Source organism: Heteronotia binoei, chromosome 6, assembly GCF_032191835.1.
Source record: "Heteronotia binoei isolate CCM8104 ecotype False Entrance Well chromosome 6, APGP_CSIRO_Hbin_v1, whole genome shotgun sequence".
NCBI classification, from domain to species: Eukaryota; Metazoa; Chordata; class Lepidosauria; order Squamata; family Gekkonidae; genus Heteronotia; species Heteronotia binoei.
In genome coordinates, this window is record NC_083228.1 from 26,076,255 (window position 1) to 26,095,462 (window position 19,208).

General features: G+C 43.7%; 1 non-coding gene across 1 annotated transcript; it reads left to right on the plus strand.

Moving 5' to 3' along the window:
• The first annotated feature begins 9,822 nt into the window (after nt 1-9,822).
• Nucleotides 9,823-9,904, plus strand: TRNAS-UGA (transfer RNA serine (anticodon UGA)). The gene has a single exon. It is a non-coding gene; the product is annotated as a tRNA-Ser (tRNA).
• The last annotated feature ends 9,304 nt before the right edge of the window (nt 9,905-19,208 follow it).

The following is a 19,208-nucleotide window of genomic DNA, read 5'->3' on the forward strand; positions in this document are numbered from 1 at the left end:
ATGACTATAAAGAGGAAAAGTGAGTCTGCCAGCATCTGCTACTGTATCACACAGCTTTTAAAGAGAAAGAAGGCCTCCACAAGATTGAATGAAAATGCTCCTTCCATCTTGTCACTCAAGTATGAAAAGAACCTTTCCAGACAAGAGTATTTTCAGTGCTTAATTTGTGCAGCTTGGGCTGTAATTCTCTGTAGTTACTTGGGAATCAGTCCTGCTGAATTTAGTGGGATTTGCTTCAGAGTAAATATGCATCAGATCATTTTTACAAACTATGTCATATCGCACCTGGTTTTCCATAGGATTCCCAACCTCCAAATGGAGCCTTGAGTTCTGTCAGAATTACAGCTATCTCCAGACTACTGAAATCAGTTCCACTGGAGAACATGGTAGTTTCAGAGCAGAGGGCAAACCCTACTGTATACTAGAGATTCTAGGTAAATCCAGGTGAGTAGCTGTGTTGGTCTGAAGCAACAGGACAAAGTTAGAGTCCACTGTCACCTTTAAGACCCCTCATATGTGGTCTTTAAGTACTGGGTGTAAAGGTGCCACTGGACTCTAACTTTGTTCTATAGATTCCAGATGAGATCCTTCCCCAATTTCCCCCCTTCTCAGAGTGCCCTGCATCCATTCCCTGTTTTACTGAAACACTTTGTTTGATGCATATGTTATTAGCAGTAAAACAAAAGCACTTCAGGTATATGCCAAAAAAGAGTAATATATGATGTGAACCTACCTTATTACAACATCTCTGAATTATATTATTAAAATCACATTTTCCCAACAAAACTCTACAATATTAAGCCAGAAAGAAAACAACATACCTTTCTCAAACATACCCCCCAAACCCCCACCACCACCATGTGCTGCCAGAATTTTCTGTTACCATTGTGAGTAAAGGCCATGGCAATCGGAATATCATAAGACTGAACAGCCGACACCTCCACCATCGCTTACAATAACTCCAAAACTGTCAGCCTTCAAGCTTATTTCTTGAACCCTTTTTTAAAAGGAAAAAAGTATACACACACACACACGTATATATACCCACACTGTGTTACTCCAGAACAGAACTATAAGTACATCCTTTGTCAGAAAGAGCAAGAAAACTTCTTCCCACCACTTCAGAATTAGGTTTCCTCTCCTTGCTTCCAGTCCATGAGTTGGGGAGAACCAGCAGTTGTGAAGGTATAAGATGAGACATGATGGTGCAGCCACATGCCTGCATTCCTGTAGCACAAAGCTTCTTCTGCACAACAGGAAAGAAATCTCTTAAACTAGAAGAGAGTTGGTGCCATTTTCCTCCCAAAGATGATAGCATAACAACCCTAAAATGCAGCATGAAAGGGCTTAGGATGGCAACTAAGCCCTATGTTTGCATCTCTTGGACATGGGCTGGTGCCAAATCCTGACAACATTATGCCAGTGTAACTACTATGCCAGTGCAGAACTGGGCAGCATCAGGGGCATGATGTGAATGGAACAGAACTTAGCCAGCCTCCTAAATTGTAGGTAAAGGTAGTCTCCTGTGCAAGCACCAGCCATTTCCGACTCTGGGGTGACATCGCATCATAGGCTTGCCAATCCCCAGGTCCCAGTGGGGGTTCTTCCACTTCCCCAAGCTCCTTCCCGCCCCCAGTCAGCTGGCCGGCAGGGGGAAGCCCCACCCCCAGAGGACCATGTGACTTTCCACCTCTGGAGGCTTCAGTCTCCGATTGAAAGGCTTCCTCTTGGGATGGTGTGTCTGTGTTACTTTGAAGAAGTTGGCAGCAACTCGTGAGTAGAGAGGCCAATCCCTCACTTCAGAGTTGCCAGAAATGGGGGTGGGGAGGGAAACGTCTGCTGAGCACTTCATTATTCCCTATGTGGAGATCGATTCTCATAGGATATAATGGGGAATTGATCTGGAGGTTTCGGGGGCTCTGGGGGAGCTGTTTTTTGAGGTAGAGGCACCAAATTTTCAGTATAGTATCTAGTGCCTCACCCCAAAATACCCTCCAAGTTTCAAAATGATTGGACCAGGGAGTTCAGTTCTATGAGCCCCAAAAGAAGGTGCCCCTACATTATTTCCTATGGAAGGAAGACATTTAAAAAGGTGTGCTGTCCCTTTAAATGCGATAGCCAGAACTCCCTTGGAGTTCAATTATGCTTGTCACACCCTTGTTCCTGGCTCTGCCCCCAGTGTCTCCTGGCTCCACCCCCAAAGTCTTCTGGCTCCACCCTCAAAGTCCCCAGATATTTCTTGAATTGGACTTGGCAACCCTATAGCATCATGATGTTTTCACAACAGACTTTTTTATGGGGTGGTTTGCCATTGCCTTCCCAAGTCATCTACGCTTTTCCCCCAGCAAGCTGGGTACTAATTTTACCGACCTCAGAAGGATGGAAGGCTGAGTCAACCCTGAGCCAGCTATCTGAAGTAGGGCCGTAGCCAGAATTTCATGTTGGGTGGGGCCCACCACAGGGTTTGTTGTTGTGGGAGGCCAGAGGGCTGCTCTGTTTGGTGGCCCTGGGCTCTTGGCACTTTAAGCTGCCTTGAGTTCCACAAGCTAACCCCCCTTCATATGAACATATGAAGCTGCCTTATACTGACTCAGACCCTCGGTCCATCCAAGTCAGTATTGTCTACTCAGACTGGCAGCGGCTCTCCATGGCAGCGGCTCTCTCAAGCTAAGGTTTTTCACACCTATTTGCCTGGACCCTTTTAGTTGGAGATGCCGGGAATTCGTCTGGGCAGTCACAGCAGCTCTGCTCTCCCCACCCTTTCTTATGTGCCCCTCTCTCAGAGAGACAGAGACCTCTTGAACTGAAGTTGGGTGCTCAGAAGGCTGGCTGCAAGAAGACTCTCCCCCTCCCTTTTGCTCTGCATGCTGTGTTAGGGGAGAAGGGGGAAAAGCCAAAATACCAGCAGCAATGCTACTACTTGCTCAGAGTGGTGGTGAACAAAGGAGACAGATTGGGGACCCTCCAGTGGAGGAGCCATACAGTTGCAAGAGGGGTTTGAAAGGATGGGACATAATGCTATAGAGATAAAGCAACTACCACCTTTTTTTTTAAAGCCAACAAAAAGCCCTCCAGTGGCGCAACAGGGAAAATGATGGGCATCAGGAGATGGCAACAGTTAAATGGTGCTGAAGAGGGCATAGTTGGTCAAAACTATGAACATTTCCTTCCACATGGCACATAAACCCACTTGGATTGCCAAATTTCAGGAAAGATTATAACAAAGCAGGTTTGGGAATGATAAAAACCTTGAAATAATGAAAAAAGTTACCCGTCCCAGTTAAGGCCACCCCCACTGTCCAACACAGGCCTAGGCTAACCAGACTTGTAATTTATGTTCTCTGCATACTCCCAGGGGGCGGGGGGAGTAAAATATTATTTTTATCCTACAGTGCTTCTTAAACTCACATTGTTTCAGGCTCAAATAATACTCTTGCAGTGCCACTCATCCCAATTTTTCCCATGATTTATCTTCTTATAAAGTAAGGCTGTCATTTTATTTCTGTTCCCAGTACCTAAGGGAAACAACTTGTTCCTTTCCCACATAGATCACTTGTCACAGCTGCTTAAAGCTGTACTTTATGATAGGGCCACCCATTTCCATCACAGAGCTCTTATTTGCTGTACTCTATCTGCAGTCTGCAAAAAGAACACTTGAGGGCACTCTAACACTGCATTACTGCCAGGTGGGCGACCTGTTGGTCTGAAGCAGCAACTGACTCGTTTCTTTTAAAAACACACATCGCAAAAAAAAAAATTCTGCCTTCAGGTTCTGTAGAAACAAAAACATCTTATTTGTGTAATCTACTTCATGCAATTTCACACTGCACTGAATTGCAGTTAATCTTCCCTAGCAATTCTTTACTTTATCTTTTTAAAAATATGACAGTATTCAATGTTGATGCAGTTTTCAGCATACGAAGAATGAAAATGGGAACAAAAAAATAAAAGAATCTGAATGAATGTTCTGAACGAATGCAGCACTTAGACTTTCTTGCACAGCTTTATATATCTAGTTTTAAAGATGGCATTGTTTATTTTAAAATTAGAAGGTCCTTCAAGTTTAAAGGGTCAAATGAGGAATCTCATCCCTCTCCCCCTCATATTCTTACTCCGTTCAGCAGAAAAACTGGTCTGGGCTTGCCAGCTAAAACAATGTTCATAAGGCTGATGATAAATGTTAGGCTAATATCCCACTTTATGGTGGGCAGAAAGGACCTGGACATTGTACCCCAGAATGGATGGTCTTTCTATTTGCCCCATGTAGCGTATGCTGATGGATGCTTCACAAATTTAATTGCTACAATGTCTGCAAGGACAGCACTTTATACTTTCCACCTAATGACAGCTGTTTCTTTACATGGAGAATTTGTTTCCTCCCGTCCTTAGCGATCCACAGCCATTAAGAATCCAGTTTGATTATATCTGTATAGGCTTATCCTGTATTCTGTTTCCTGGTCATCCAACTGGCTTTTTAATGTACCTAGATAATTTCAAACACAAATCATGTATTTGACTTGCAGAGCTATTTTTTTATATTTATAAAACCTAATCTTGAGCCAAATAAATGTATTTAAATGCCTTAGCAAAAATGACTGAGTTTCTGCTTACCTGGTATGCCTAACAACAGCCACTTCTTCCGCTGATTGAGTAGTAGAAAGTCATTTGATCTGCCAAGGTAAAAAGTCAATAACATGTCAGAGCAGTTAAGTTTGAGACATGTACATTATTATTATCAATATTATTATTACTACTACTACTATTACTATTTTTAGGTTTTCTTTATTATACTCATTTCAATCCTTCCATTGATATAAGGGACATAATTTTTTTAAAGAATGTTGGTTCATAATTTGTATTTTGAAAATTTATTAAAAATGTTTTTGGGGAAAGCGCCACGTTCGATCAAAAGACTCTTAACTCAGATTGTAGCTTTTTCTTACTCATGTTGATATGTTGTGTTACGAATGTGACATATATTGTAATATAATGAATACTCCCTTGCTGTTTAGTTGTGAGAAAGGCTAATATTGCAAGGACCTTTGCTGACCAACATTGCAACAAAGACAGAAAGACGAGTATTTCCCTTTCCCAGTGCCTTCAGTGGTCTGTATGTGCTCAAAATAAGCTTTTTAAAAACAGGATCTTAGTTCTGAGAAACTTCGTGCTAAACTTCTCCATAGGCCAGTTGCTCAGCTCAGTTACAAGAAAGGCTGAAGGCGGCTTGCTGGAGATGAGTGTCTTGCCAGGGTCTCTCTCCATGAAAAATGTACTTTCTCTGTAACACATGCTTACCTCCAGCAGCAGAGATACAGGAGAGGTCAGGTGCAATCAGTCCATCAGTATTACAAAGAGCTAACTACCCCCTGCCCCCCAAAGTGGCAATTCATGAAAATCTTGTTCTTTACTGACTTCTGAAAACTCTTGCTGGTGCCCTTGAAACTGAAAATATTTTTTTCTCAAAAATTACAAACACAGATTTGACTTTGATATGCCGGATATGGATGCTTAAGTGCTTTAGTTTATGAGCCTTGGATACAAGAGAAATGTTTCTATGTGCAATTAGACTTCCATTCCAAAAGAGGCAAATGCAAAATGAATATGCATATTCCACACATGAATATGTGGAGGATGTAATTATCGTAGAATGACTTCATAGTGAGTTTAACACTTTAAAACTGACATGAAAACAACACATTAGACATCATTTTGTGCTATGGCTGAAATGTACTACTGTAAGTAACCATTCATTGTTTACAAGGACACCTAAATAAAAATGTTGTGTCTTCTACTCACATTGAAAATAATTTGCATTCAATGTCTTTGCCTAGTTCAGGGGTGCCAAACATGAGGCTCGGGAGTCAAATGAGGCCCCTGGAGGGCTCCTATCAGGCCCCCAAGCAAATGGCTGTCATCTGCTTCCTTCTCCCTCTCTCTTGCTTCTTTCTGCATCACAGCTTGCTTTGCCAGGCTTGCTCAATTGCACAGGAGTTATAGAGCAAAGCTCCTCCCTTGGGGAGGAGTTGGGGGAAGGAGAGCTAGCTTTGCCAGGCTCTCTCAATTGCATAGCAGAGCTACTGAGTCAAGCCTCTCTTCCTTCTGTTGGCTGAAGTTCCCCCCTCCTGGTCCCTTGGGGAAGGAAGGAAAGAGCCACAGTTTCCTTTGCCTAGTTCCCTGGATCACATGTGAGAGATAATAAGAAAGCACCTTTAAGACCCACCAGTGCTAATGTTTTAAGCATGTTTTGTTTTTTTCAAAAAATTATTTGTGTTTCTCTGTGTCCTATATAAAATTTATATCTCTGCTGCCTAATCTTAAATAGGAATACACATGGCCCAGTTAGACATGGCCTGGCCCAACAAGGTCTCATTTATGTAAAATCTGGTCCTTGTAACAAATGAGTTCAACACCCCTGGCCTAGTGGATGTCTACTATATCCATTCCAGATAAATTAACCTTGCTGTTATTTATTTGTAGTTATTTATACACCATACTTTTTTCCTTACACAGTCATGACCCTGGATTACAACAATAAATACAAAAATAATTAGAAAGGTATCATTAAAACAGATGTGCTCTGATCTATGGTGCAGTCCCATGTAGAATACTGTTTACAGTCCTGGTCCCTCTACCTTAAAAAGGATATAACAGAACAAGAAAATGTACAAAAAGAAGTAACCAAAAAATACCATGAGATTGCAAAATCTTCAGTGCGAAGAAAGCCGAAAGAGCTGGAGGTTTCAAGGGATACCAACCTCCAGATGGGGATATCTGAGGGGATATCCCAGAATTACAGCTCATCACCAGACTACAAAAATCAATTACCCTAGAGAAAATGGATCCTTTGGAGAGTAGACTATGACATTGTACCCCATTGAGATCCCTGTCCTCTGCAGGCTCCATTCCCAAATCTCCAGGGGTTTCTCTACCTGGATTAGGAAACTCTAACCCCCATCCCCTCCCCCCAGGTTATCACCAGGGTTCTGGCAGCCCTAGAGGCTTCTCAATTAAAAAAAACGGGGAGGAACAAAAGGGGTTTATAACATTATATGTAGTATAAAGTAAATTAATAAGAACTGTTTCTACCTGTACCAAAATATCAGATTTTGGGGGGTACCCTGTGAAATTGATTCAGCATAATGACTCAACAAACTGCATTTTTTATTGCTACAGATTTATATGGCTGCTTCTCTTGGACTTATCCATTATTAGTCTGGTTCTTATACGTTTCCTCAGAGACAAAAAATCTAGATCCAATGGTCTAAAACAAAAAATGCTTGCAGTTATTTTCCTGCTTACAATTTTGAAATTTCACATCAAACAACAGAGTAATTAATTACCATATAAATCTCATAAGAAAGAGATGAAAAACCAAAATGGGTCCTGACGTCAATACTGGAGAAACTATGTAAACGCACTGAATGCTTCCCCCTCATATTAAAAGATGCTCTTCCAACACTATTAAGAAATAAAGTGTTTTCCTCCAAAATTGTAGTGCAGTGGTGACAGTGAGGGATACAAGGCTTTTTTTTTTCCAAAACAAAGTGCTCTGATTTGAATAACCATCCCAAACATGGAAGTTTTATGGTAGCCAAACAGTTCTTTATGCTTCCAAATATGAAAAAGCATTGTTCCTATTCTTCTTGGAAACTAAATTTAAAGCAGGCCCTTTTTTACAAATGGAAATTATTGTGTTGACCTCAGAATAATGAAATGAAATGCAGTTGGTCTTTTGGATTCTTTTTCAAAGTACGTAAATACTTTGAAGAACTGGCCAAGCTCATAGTCCTAAGTGAACCACAATACCATCCATGGCAAGTGACTTGGTGGCTTCTAGGTTATACAAAACCACAGTGTAATATATGCTGTATTGTTCAACTGTAGTGATGGCCTGGGCTCTGTCCAATAGAGACCTATGGCATTAATTCAACCACATTGAAGGTAATAAACTGCAACAATTTAAAGATAGCATATAGACAAGTGAGAGAGATGAAAGAAAGATGGGAAAAGACTAATTGGTGAGAGTATTAATTGAAGGGTATGCTTTTTGACTGCAAACCCAAGCAGTGCTCTTGAGCATGGCGGCTTTGCCTGTCACCGTGCCTCCATAATAGGGTATGCCCATATCCATGTCAAGGTTGCACAGTTCAGTGGCAAAGAATATGTTTTGGATGCTTAAGGTCCCTGCTGTAATAATATCACGTAGCAGGACTGAGTAGGACCTGTAGACCAAGATCTTGGAGAGAACCACTGTCAGTTGGGAATAAGAGAGAGGCTAAAGGTGTGATGACCCAGTTCGGTATAAGCTCCTTTCAGACATGCTATGGAATTTATCTCTGCCCCACAGCCTCTATCAAACAAGTTCAAGTGTGCAGCCTGTGAATGGGAAGATTACCGTATATCTGGGGGGGGGGGGAGAAAGAAAGGTGGCAAATTGGGGGTGGTAAATTGTAATAAAGAATGACATCTACTGAGGGAGAAACTGTTTAGAAGGAACCCAAGCGAGGAGCAGAGCTCCCTCTAAGCTGAGTTAGTATGAGCTAGCTCACAGTTTTTTAGCCTCCAGTTCACACATTTTTTGTCTTAGCTCAGGAAAAATGGCCCCAGAGCAGTAGTTCACAACTTTTGAGGCCAGTAGCTCACAAAGCAGAGTTTTTGCTCACAAGACTCCACAGCTTAGAGGAGGAGCTAGCAATTGTCAGGAGGAAAAGAAAGAAATTCAGTAGAGCTGAATAAACTGCAAGAATTTAAGGCTGTCTAAAACGGAGGGAGGGGGGGTTACACAGTCTGAGACCCATTTTGTGTGGGAGGGCGATGCCACCCACTTACATGTTAAAAGGTTTGTATTATACGTTTTTATGTTTGTTTGCTGCCATGTTTCTAGTCTGGCAAGCTACAGAGTTTAGAATAAGTAAGGTTTTAAACATATTAGAGAACGAGATTGCAAGCCTCTCTTTCACACATCCCAGCTGCTGATAGGGGGATAGCCGATAAAGAGGAGCTTATGAGGAGAAAATGGTGACCCTGGGCAAGTGTAATATTGTAAGCGTGCCCTCTCGCAGCTCCTAAGTCGTTATCAGATATCCTTTTTTTTAGACAGCATGTTTTGTGTGTGTGTTCGTCCTCTTTTGGGCTTAAAAAAACCTGATGAAAATGTCTTTGGGGGTTGGAAAGTTAGGGCTATTCCTATCTAGTTGCAATCATCACAGCTTAAAACAGCAGGGGTATTTAAAACGAGATTTGTCGTAGTAATCACTTGTTTGAAGCAGTCAGTCGGGAAACATGTCCTTTTCTTCGCTTTCCAGAACAGGGTAACCCTATCTCGGTCTTTTCTCCGGACGTTGGCAACCTTTGTCTAAACACCTCATGTCGGCCCCGCGTTCATTTTTGACCCGAGTTTAAATTTAATGGCAGCTAAGGAAGGCTATTGCGTGAGGTGAAGGCGTGCTTACAAGGGCGCGAAAAGGAAAAGTCTCTCACAGCTGCGAGACGTATTGTTTTAGCGGGAAACAGAAGCACAGTCAGGAAGAGCTGCCGAGTTGTGTGAGGCGGCATTGTGAAGTAGCAGCGCCTCGGAGAAACGCACACAGGCGACGACAGCCTAGCGTCACTGGCTCTATGGCGCCCCCTGAGCCTCCACGGCAAGGGAAAGTTGCTTTGTAAACAGCCACGCTGAGCCCGCCTCTCCGCGGCTGGGATTGGAGAAGTGGAGATGCATCGTTTTCTAACTGGGCGTTCGCACCAAGATTGATAAGTAGAGGTAAGCGAAGAGTCTTCTTCCTGTTCTCCTAAATACTCAGTTTCGCTTTACGTGACTGTGTAGCAGCGATGGCCGAGTGGTTAAGGCGTTGGACTTGAAATCCAATGGGGTCTCCCCGCGCAGGTTCGAACCCTGCTCGCTGCGTACATTGGGAAGATCACATTTTTATTTTCCTTAGATTCGTTGTGCCGCACGAAGTTGCAAGGCTTGCGGCCAATCGTTCCTTGTGTCAAAGTGCGCGAAAACTGCGTGAAATGTTTACACCTACAGTTTATTGTTTCACTTTGCCTCCTTTCCCTCCATATGTCAACAATCAACTCTTCCTATAGTGCAATCTTTTAAAAAGAATTATGCACTATTTCTATATCCCACAATACATTCATCCATGTGCTCTAAACCAGAGATGAACACAATCACACCATTTTGTATGACAGTAGTGGGCAGGTTTTCAATGTTCCTCAGATTTTAATGTTGTCAACATTTGTCTTGTGCCAAGGAAAGTAAAATCCTAGTCTGTATTTAGGACTTTAGGTCCAGTTGCTCTGCTCTGCATCAGTGCCTCATTTTATATCATCTGGCAATGAAAAATAGTATCAGACCTCATGGGGCACTCTGTGGCCATTGTAGATTACAAAATGGCTTTTGATAGTATCACCCAGGATATATTATGGGTTAAATTAGAGGCATTCTCAGCAGATTACAGATTTATTCATATGTTGCATGAAAACAGCTTCCTGAACAGGGGTGTCAAACTCAGTTGTTATGAGGGCCAGATCTGACATAAATGAGACCTTGTGGAGCTGGGCCATGTGTGTATCTATTTAAGAGTACGTTGCAAAGATATAAACTTTATAAAGGACACAGACAAACAAAGTTTTTTTTAAAAAATGTAAAACATGCTTTAAGACATTAGAAATCATTGGTCTTAAAGTTGCTTTCTTTGTATTTCTCTTATGGGATCCAGAGAACTGGGCAAAGGAAGCTCTGGCTCTTTCCTTCCTTCCTCAGGGGACAGGGGGAGCCTCAGCCAGTAGAAGGAAGAGAGACATGGCTCAGTAGCTCTGCTGCGCGATTGAGAGAGCCTGGCAAAGTAAGCTCTGCCTCCCCCCCCCCCCTTCCTCCCCAAGGGAAGAGCCTCGGCCAATGGAGAAAACAGAGGGTTTTTTTCTCTGTACCTCCTGTGCAATTGAGCAAGCCTTGCAAAGCAAGCTGTTATGCAGAAGGAAGCAAAAGAGCGAGAAGGAAGCACATGACAACCAGTTGCTTGGGGGCCTGATAGGAGCCCTCTGGGGGCCTAATTTGGTCCCCAGGCCACATGTAAAACACAGCCAACAGGGACATCTATCTTGCAGGGTCTTGTCAAGAGAGGAGTGAGGTAAGGCTGTATTCTGGCCCCTCCACTATTTAATTTTATATCAGTTCAATGGTTTAAGCTCTGTCCAACTCAGATTTTCACCAGCCAGATTTAGCAAACTCTCAGTGTTTGTGTTCCTGTCAATTGAACACAGTTGAAACGGTGGAGTATGTGTTGTTATACTGCCTATTTTACATTCATTCCACATATCAAACCCTGCAAATATGATTCTGTATCATAAAACTTCTGGAGTTCTGTTTGTAAGGAAACTTCAAAGATGGCATAGCTCAGTGGTAGAGGAAAAGGAAAGGTCCCCTGTGCAAGCACCAGTCGTTTCCGACTCTGAGGTGACGTTGCTTTCACAACGTTTTCATGGCAGACTTTTTACAGGGTGGTTTGCCATTGCCTTCCCCATCTACACTTTCCCCCCAGCAAGCTGAGTACTCATTTTACCAACCTCGGAAAGATGGAAGGCTGAGTCAACCTTGAGCCAGCTATCTGAAAACCCAGCTTCCGCCATGGATCGAACTCAGGTCGTGAGCAGAGCTTAGGACTGCTGTACTGCAGCTTTAACACTCTGCGCCATGGGGCTCTTACCCAGTGGTAGAGCACATGCATAAAAATAAGTCCCATTCACTGGCATATCCAAACAAAGGATATGCCAGTGAATATCCAAACAAAGGATATGCAGCACACTCGGCCTGGAATCTGTTGCTAGTCAAATTAGACAAACTGGGCCAGATGTATATGCTGATAACCTCCAGCTATACATCTCTCTAACTGACCTCCACCAGATACTGCCTTCTTTATTCTAGACCACTGCTTTTATGCCATGGTCAAATGGCTAATGGACAGCATGCTGAGCCTAAATCTCAACATGATGGCGAGGGTGCTGTTTGGAAAGACCAGCTGACATAGTACATTCTACATATTGGATCCCTTTCTTCATGCAACAGTAACCTCAAGGCTAGACTATGGTGTACATGGAACTGCCCTTGACAATGACTTCAGCTGGTGCAAAATGCAGTTCCCTGATTGCTAAACTGGAGGAAGCCAGAGTGAAAAGTTCCCTGGAAGATCTGATAAATTCTATACATATCTTCTCCTTGCAGACCAATCTAATGAGACCACCTCTAAAGTGCCAAATTGTCTGCTGAGATTTTGTCCACAAGAAAGCAGATATTGCAAAACTTTTTTATAACTTTCGTATGTGATTAATGGCACCTATAAGGCTATAAATTTTAATCTTTGTGTATAAACTGTACTGGTAAACTGCTGTTGGATAATCTTTCTATCATAATAAATGGTGATGTTTAAAACAAGCTTTAAAAAACCCACATTTTTTAGTTATTCAGCTTCACAGGATATTAGCCAATTTGCACAACACAAAGACCTTGTGATTATCCTGAGGACTTTGTTATCAAAGGTGTGGTGGAATTTTGTGCCTCCCAAATACATGCCGGTCCAGTGGGATTAGCCTCCCCCACTCTGTCCTGTTTGGATACCCCTAGAGAGTTGCTCCAGGAGGAAACCTCTCTGCAACACTGGCTAATGGCTACATGTTAATTTCCCACCCATGCATCTAGAGGCTCTTTCTAACTGTTTCAAGACACAAAAATGGTGGCTGCTGCTTTGCCCTCCATGTCATAGTTATTAACATAACAGGGGAGCTGCAAGGATTTTGCATTGTGTCAATGGTCCCTTTAAGAAGAGACTCTGACCCTGAGACCATGTTGTGAAATTGTAATAGATTCTCCTCTACAGCCCATTCCACTTAAGCTGCTGTTCTTGAATTGAAGCCAGTTTAGTTCCATTGACGTCAATAGGATTCAACTGGCTTGAATCAAGTACTTTGCCTTCTATTTCACTAGTTTACGGATTGGGTTGTTAGACACATATGTGTAGAAGGGGGTTCTTGAAAAAAAATTTCAGCCCATTAAAAATTTTGTTTACGGCATTAAAAAGAAAGGATAGTGACTACCCAGACACTCTGGCACCAGATTTTGTTAAAAGACTTCCTTCCAGATGTCTACATAATAAAAGGCATATGTTCTTAACTTTAGTAACTCAAATATTTACAATAAGAAAAGGTCAGCATGTCACTATACTTAATAACAAAGGGCTAGCCCACATTCAGAAAGCCAAACCTGCCCAATGGGACTAGCCATGATGATGGTTGGGATCTACTAACCAGCTTTTCAATATAATATAATATTAATATAATAAAATCTTAACTATCTGCAGCATCAAGGAAAACATAGGTTGTGGTCAGACTGGAAGGTTGGCACTAATTACTCCATTGCATTATGTGACTTCAGACTCCCACCCTGATCCCAGCCTCACTGCACACTTCTTCCGTAGTTGACCATTCAGACTAGTGCTGTGCATCAACCACAAAGCACATGGTCTGGTCTTCTTTTTAAAAAACATTGACTTAAAAAAAACATTTCTAAGGTGCTCATGCGCATATGCACTACCAGTTTTTAAAAAACAGAATGGCAAAACTGGTACTAAAGGCTTACACCTCTAAATCGGTTTGCGCACACACTGGGGAAGTTCAGACATCCAGAAACATGGGATGAACATGCAGGCATCCCGTAAGCACTGGACTTTCTCTGGTGGCTGTTTACTCTGCATCCAACTCATCATACAACAGGGTAAAGACAACTGGAGAATGGGCATCAGATGAGACTGTGTGAACAAGCCCATTTAATCCCTAAGGGAACAGCAACTATATTGTGCCAAACTGCCCATCTGATCACAGTTACAGCTGCATTTTGTCTTGATATCTACCAGGGGCAGCCAAACCTGTTTAACATAGGAGCTGCACAGAATAAATGGCAGATGTTTGAAAGCTGCCTTTATTAACTCCTAATACTTTCTTTGCACAGAAAGATAAAATAAATATGTATGCACTTTACAACACAACCATGCTAGAGGGAAACATTTTAAGAAACAAAAGCTGAGAATAACAGTCCCCATAAGACCAGTATAGAGAAAGGTTAGGGAATTATTTTTTGGCACCAGTGGGAGAAGGAAACACACATGTCCCATCTAAGTAGATCCAGGCGGGCAGCTTATATATAGCATTGCTCATTGTACCCCACGTCTGATGAAGTGTGTATGCACGCAAAAGCTTACGTTCTGAATAAAACTTTGTTGGTCCTAAAGGCGATACTGGATTCCAATTTTGTTCATGTACTTGTTCATGTACCATATAAATCACTGACCAGCATTAGCATCTCTCTTTGCCTTGACACCAAGGTTATTCAATGAAGCTCCTACAAGAGCTATGGAACTAAGGGGAAGCCCTGCGCTGCCCTTTATAATTCCATCACTCCTTCCAGTGGCTCCCTCGGCTCTTGAACTCTCTTTCTCTGGGCAACCTCTTTGGTGGTGGTGAAGAGCTTCCAAATATATTTCCCCCCCTTCCCCGCTTCACACATGGCGGATACAGTCACCCACCGATGGGTCAGCACTTTGACGCTGACTGAGGTCCCTCAACTTCCAGGAGCCACACAATATGTCAAAGAGCCACAGTTTGGCCATCCCTGATATTTACTATTCTAGTAATTGCGGGGGGAGCTTGCCTTTCAATACATTTATTAGATTGGAAGTTAATACCTAGCCTTTTATAATACTGATATGAACATCAGTACAATGCCCTAGTTTCTTTTAAATTTTCTGATCTGGGGAGTGGTATAGGCTTCCACTACAAAGAATCTTTTTCCTCTGCTCTATTCTTTGGAATAGTGGTCTTCCATTCCCCTCCCAGTCTGGGACTCACCTATACCCTCAAGGGAACAACATGAGATCGGCTAAGCTAGAAACATATGATAGGAAGTTATGTCACATGAAGTGTTCTGACAGGAAAAGGTGGAGCCACAGTTCTGACCATAAGTGTGCATGGAACGTTGGAGGACCAGGCCTTGAATTCAGCAGGAGCTCACAGGAGCACAGCTCCTGAACCTCCTCCTCCCCACCTACCTACCTCGTCCATTGACTAATAGGTGCAGCTGCATAACAATCCCCAGATTAGGAGAGCGGATAGCCACACAGCCAAGAGGAGCTTTGCCACACCCCCAGCAGCTCTCATTAACCCCTGGAAAAGCCCACAAAACCCTTTCTCCACTTATGTGATTTTGGGTGGTGCATGGCTTGCTGGCCTTTTGACTGTTGGGGGGGGGGGGGTGGCCAAGGAGAACCCCTGGTGAGCAAGGCCTGCTTGGGCTGGCTGGATTTCTAGCCAGCCCAAGCAGGCCTTACTCATCCAGAGCTCTCCTTTCTTGCCTCGGGTTGTAAGAAAATACCCCTAATATTCAGACCATCGTAGTCACCCGCCTAGTTGCCAGGGTGCCTGGAGACTGAACTCACACACATCTGCTAGGAGAACGTGGGTTTGGCTGCCAGACTGGAAAGGAGTTATGAGTACTAACAGCCACAACGCTAAACAGCACTCCGTGTTTCTGGAGGAGTGCTAGCAAGGAGAATGGATGGTTTCCCGTCACTTTGGGCGAACACCATTTCTATCGTTGGAGCGGAAGAAGGTGCGCCGCTAGGAGCTATCCAAGCCATGCGGTTTTCAGCCTTGACCATAGAATCCACTTTGGGAGGCTAACACCAGCTATCTTCATGAAGTGCCAGACTCCATTTCAGCAAAGAGGGAGGCTCACGTACTCAACAGATGTCACCCATCCATGAGGTCATCAGGCTTAGGCGTGGATCCTGCCGGACCGCCTAAGCCTTTGTCCAAACGGAACTTAGGACAAAGACTGGTGCGAAGAAGAAGACTGAAGAAGAGGAAGACCATCTTTAGCGAGCCAAGTTCCTTTGTGTAAACCGAGTGTTACCTTAGGTAGCAATTTGGCCATCTATTGTCATTTTTTTAGATAAGTTTAATAGTCTTAAGTACCCCTCCACCCAGTGATTACTCCCATTCTTTTCCCCAACGGTCATCCTGGAGCTTCCCCACCCTGGCCCATTGTTACCTGGAAGTCCAAACAGGTAACCAGGGCCCAAGCTTGTTCATTGGTCAGTCATGAGCATCCAAGTAGGTGACATCAATTAGCTTGCTATTGGCTACTGTGGAAGTCCAGCCCTTATGTTCACTGCAGAGCCTCCCCTTTTTTCCACCCCTGTACGTCCCATCCCCTGAGGGATGGGAGTAGTCTATTTAACCTCTGTAGTAGTCTATTTAACCTCTGACCCAGCTCCACTCATGTGTGCATCTAGCAATACCCCAGTTCCGCTGTCTAGATCCATCCCCGATTCCTGATCAGTTGAGGGTCCTATTTCCCCCATCCTCTTTCGTCGCCATTGGAGCCTTCCTTGAAGACTACAATCAGTAATTATCACCCTGTTTGTCTATCCATGTGTTGCCTCTATATCTCTCTCTTTTTCTTAGGATTGTATGTGTGTTTTGTGAATTATTTGTCTTGTATGTAAGCCTATGTTTTTCTGGAATAAATTTTAATTGTTTTTACTTAATTAGTGCCCCTGGTAAATTTAAGCATTAATTTCTGGATGTGTAACCTGTATACATAGATAAAAAGATCCTGATTAAGCCAGGTGCCCACCTGACAATTCCCCAACCTTGTTTTGAGGGCATTTTGGCTTACAGGGTCTTCTTTTGGCTGGGGGGGGGGGGGTAATATGCTAATGAGTTATGTTAATGAGCTCCACCACCTATTTTTCTACAAAATGACCCCAGTGGAGGTCTAATTGCTGAGGTTAGAAAATGCCAAGCCTAGTTTGACTGGTTTGGGGAGCATAGAGAGCTTGCACAGGGTGGGGTGGGGGGTATCTCTGAATCTGCTTGCGTTAAAAATATATCCTTTCTGCTACTGTCTATGCTGGTTCTCACCCCCTCCCCCATTATGGAACATCAAAAGGCTGTTTCATATTCATGTAATGGAGGTCTGTGGACAGGTCTGTTTCTTCCATAAAACACAGGGAATCTGACCATAACAATTGGATGGTTGGAGAAAGTTTACTTTCAAATAAGCAACTGAATAGAAAGTTGCGTTTGTGCCTTTTCTTGCCTCTCCACCAAGTAAAGTGTTTGCTGTTAGTCAGCTTGAGTTTACGGAGATAAGCACAGATATTTTAAGCAAATATATTTTATAGGAAAGCTGAAAATTCAAGAAAGAGTAGGAATATCCAAGGTGGGACAAATAGCAGGCCCTCCTTTTGACTGTTGCCTCACTGATTAAAACTGCAGTTCTAGTTTGAAATGCTTTTGACAGCCTTACTTTTGACCTGGAAGCCGTCACTGCCTTCTACCCAGGTCTTCCATTAACCCTCAGCCAAGACTTCTTAAACTCAATGCTGGGATACAACCAACCATTTTGAAACCATGGATACAGCCAAGCTTTTATATAACTAAAAAGTGGCAGGGAGTAGGCCAAAGGTTAGGTCCATGGAAGACAGTTCTATTAGTGGCTAGTAGCCACAGAAACTGAAGGGAACCTCCATATTCAAAGGCAGTAAGCTGTTTAATGCCAGTGTTCAGAGGTATCGACAGGAGAAGGCCTCTCTAAACTCTGTCTGTTGGCCCTCCAGGGCAACTGGTCGGCTACTGTGTGAAACAGGAAGCTAGAGTAGATGCAGCACTGGCGTGATCAGTGGTGTAGGGAGGGGGAGCGGGTCGCCCCAGGTCTGGGGGGTCCCCGCATTGCCAAGGGGGGTCCCGAACAATGGCCGTGTTGCTGCGCTGCGTCATTTTGTCGCAGCAAGCTAAGGCTTTTCTGCCTCTCTCCATAGCTTTTTCTTCCTTCTCTGAAACCAGCAGACAGGCAAGCTTCAGCTGCTTCCCTGGCTCCGCCCCCTGCTGATCATTGGCTTGTCGCCGCCGAAGCAAGCAGAGAGCCGTTCGCCCCCCAGCCTGCCACAGCAGCGGGTCGGCGAAGGCGGCCGAGCCGCGCCACGGGTCGGCGAGATGCGCCGCGCCGAGCTGCCCGACGCCGAGAGCAGTGAGAGGATGGCCCCCCTGTCTGCCAGGGCAGCGGGTCGACGGCGGCGACAGGCAACGGCGAGCCGCACTGAGCCCCGGTGGCGTCGAGCCACTCGCCCCCGCCTGCTGCGGCAATGGGTCAGCGGCGGCAGCAGCGAGCCGTGCCTAGCTGTGGTGGGCTGCCCGCCATCTTGGGGGGGTGCTGCCCCCAAAGTGACACCACTTCCTGTTCCCCCCCCACAAGTGGTGGCCATTTTGGGGAAGTTACATCACTTCCTGTTTCCAGCAGGGCTCCCTCGCAAGTGGTGGCCATCTTGCGGAAGTGACATCACCGGAAGTGACATCATATCCTGTTTCTGGCGGCGTGCACACACATAGGGGGGCCCACATAAATCTTGGGCCCCAGGCCCCCAAAGCCCTAGCTACGCCCCTGGGTGTGATCCTGTAGGGTTCTTGTGCTCTTAAAGAAACTGACTCACCCAAATGTTGAAAATTGTGGGTCCTAACTTGCATTACTGACATTGATGGGTTAGATAGATTATGAGAAGTAATAACACCAAACACAAGGAAGTTGATGGTATCACAGTAACTGACCCTGAAAACGTGCAAAGTCTGTTTATTAAGCTAGACTGTCTTATCGTTCACATAGCAATTACCTTACCTTCGTAACATTTAACTACCTGTCAGCCACTGCAAACAGCTTTCATGTTCATTTGTTATTAATTTCGAAGGGGATGGCAATTTTTGTTCAGGAAATTAAAAACACTCAATAACCATATTACTCACCAGTAATACGTGCTGCTGCTGATGAATTATGCCACTAATGTCCTATTTTCTCAAAATAGAAGGAAGCAATATCTTTCTTCTTAGTCATAGCACGATAAGGACTTTGAATGACATGCTCCTTGCATTCATGCTGCTTTGCATGAAGCAATTTTTTATTTAAGAAGGCTTTGACTATTGTAAGTTAGATTTCAAAAGCCTTGGAACTATTTTTGTTTTAGATTCACATAAAACCCTTATTTAAACCCGGACTTTGGCACTACCACTTCTGAGGAGGATTGTAATAATCCCTTTGTTTGATCATGCGTATAAATATTTTAAACCCTGATTTGGTCAGGAAGCACAAAGTTGTTAATTCT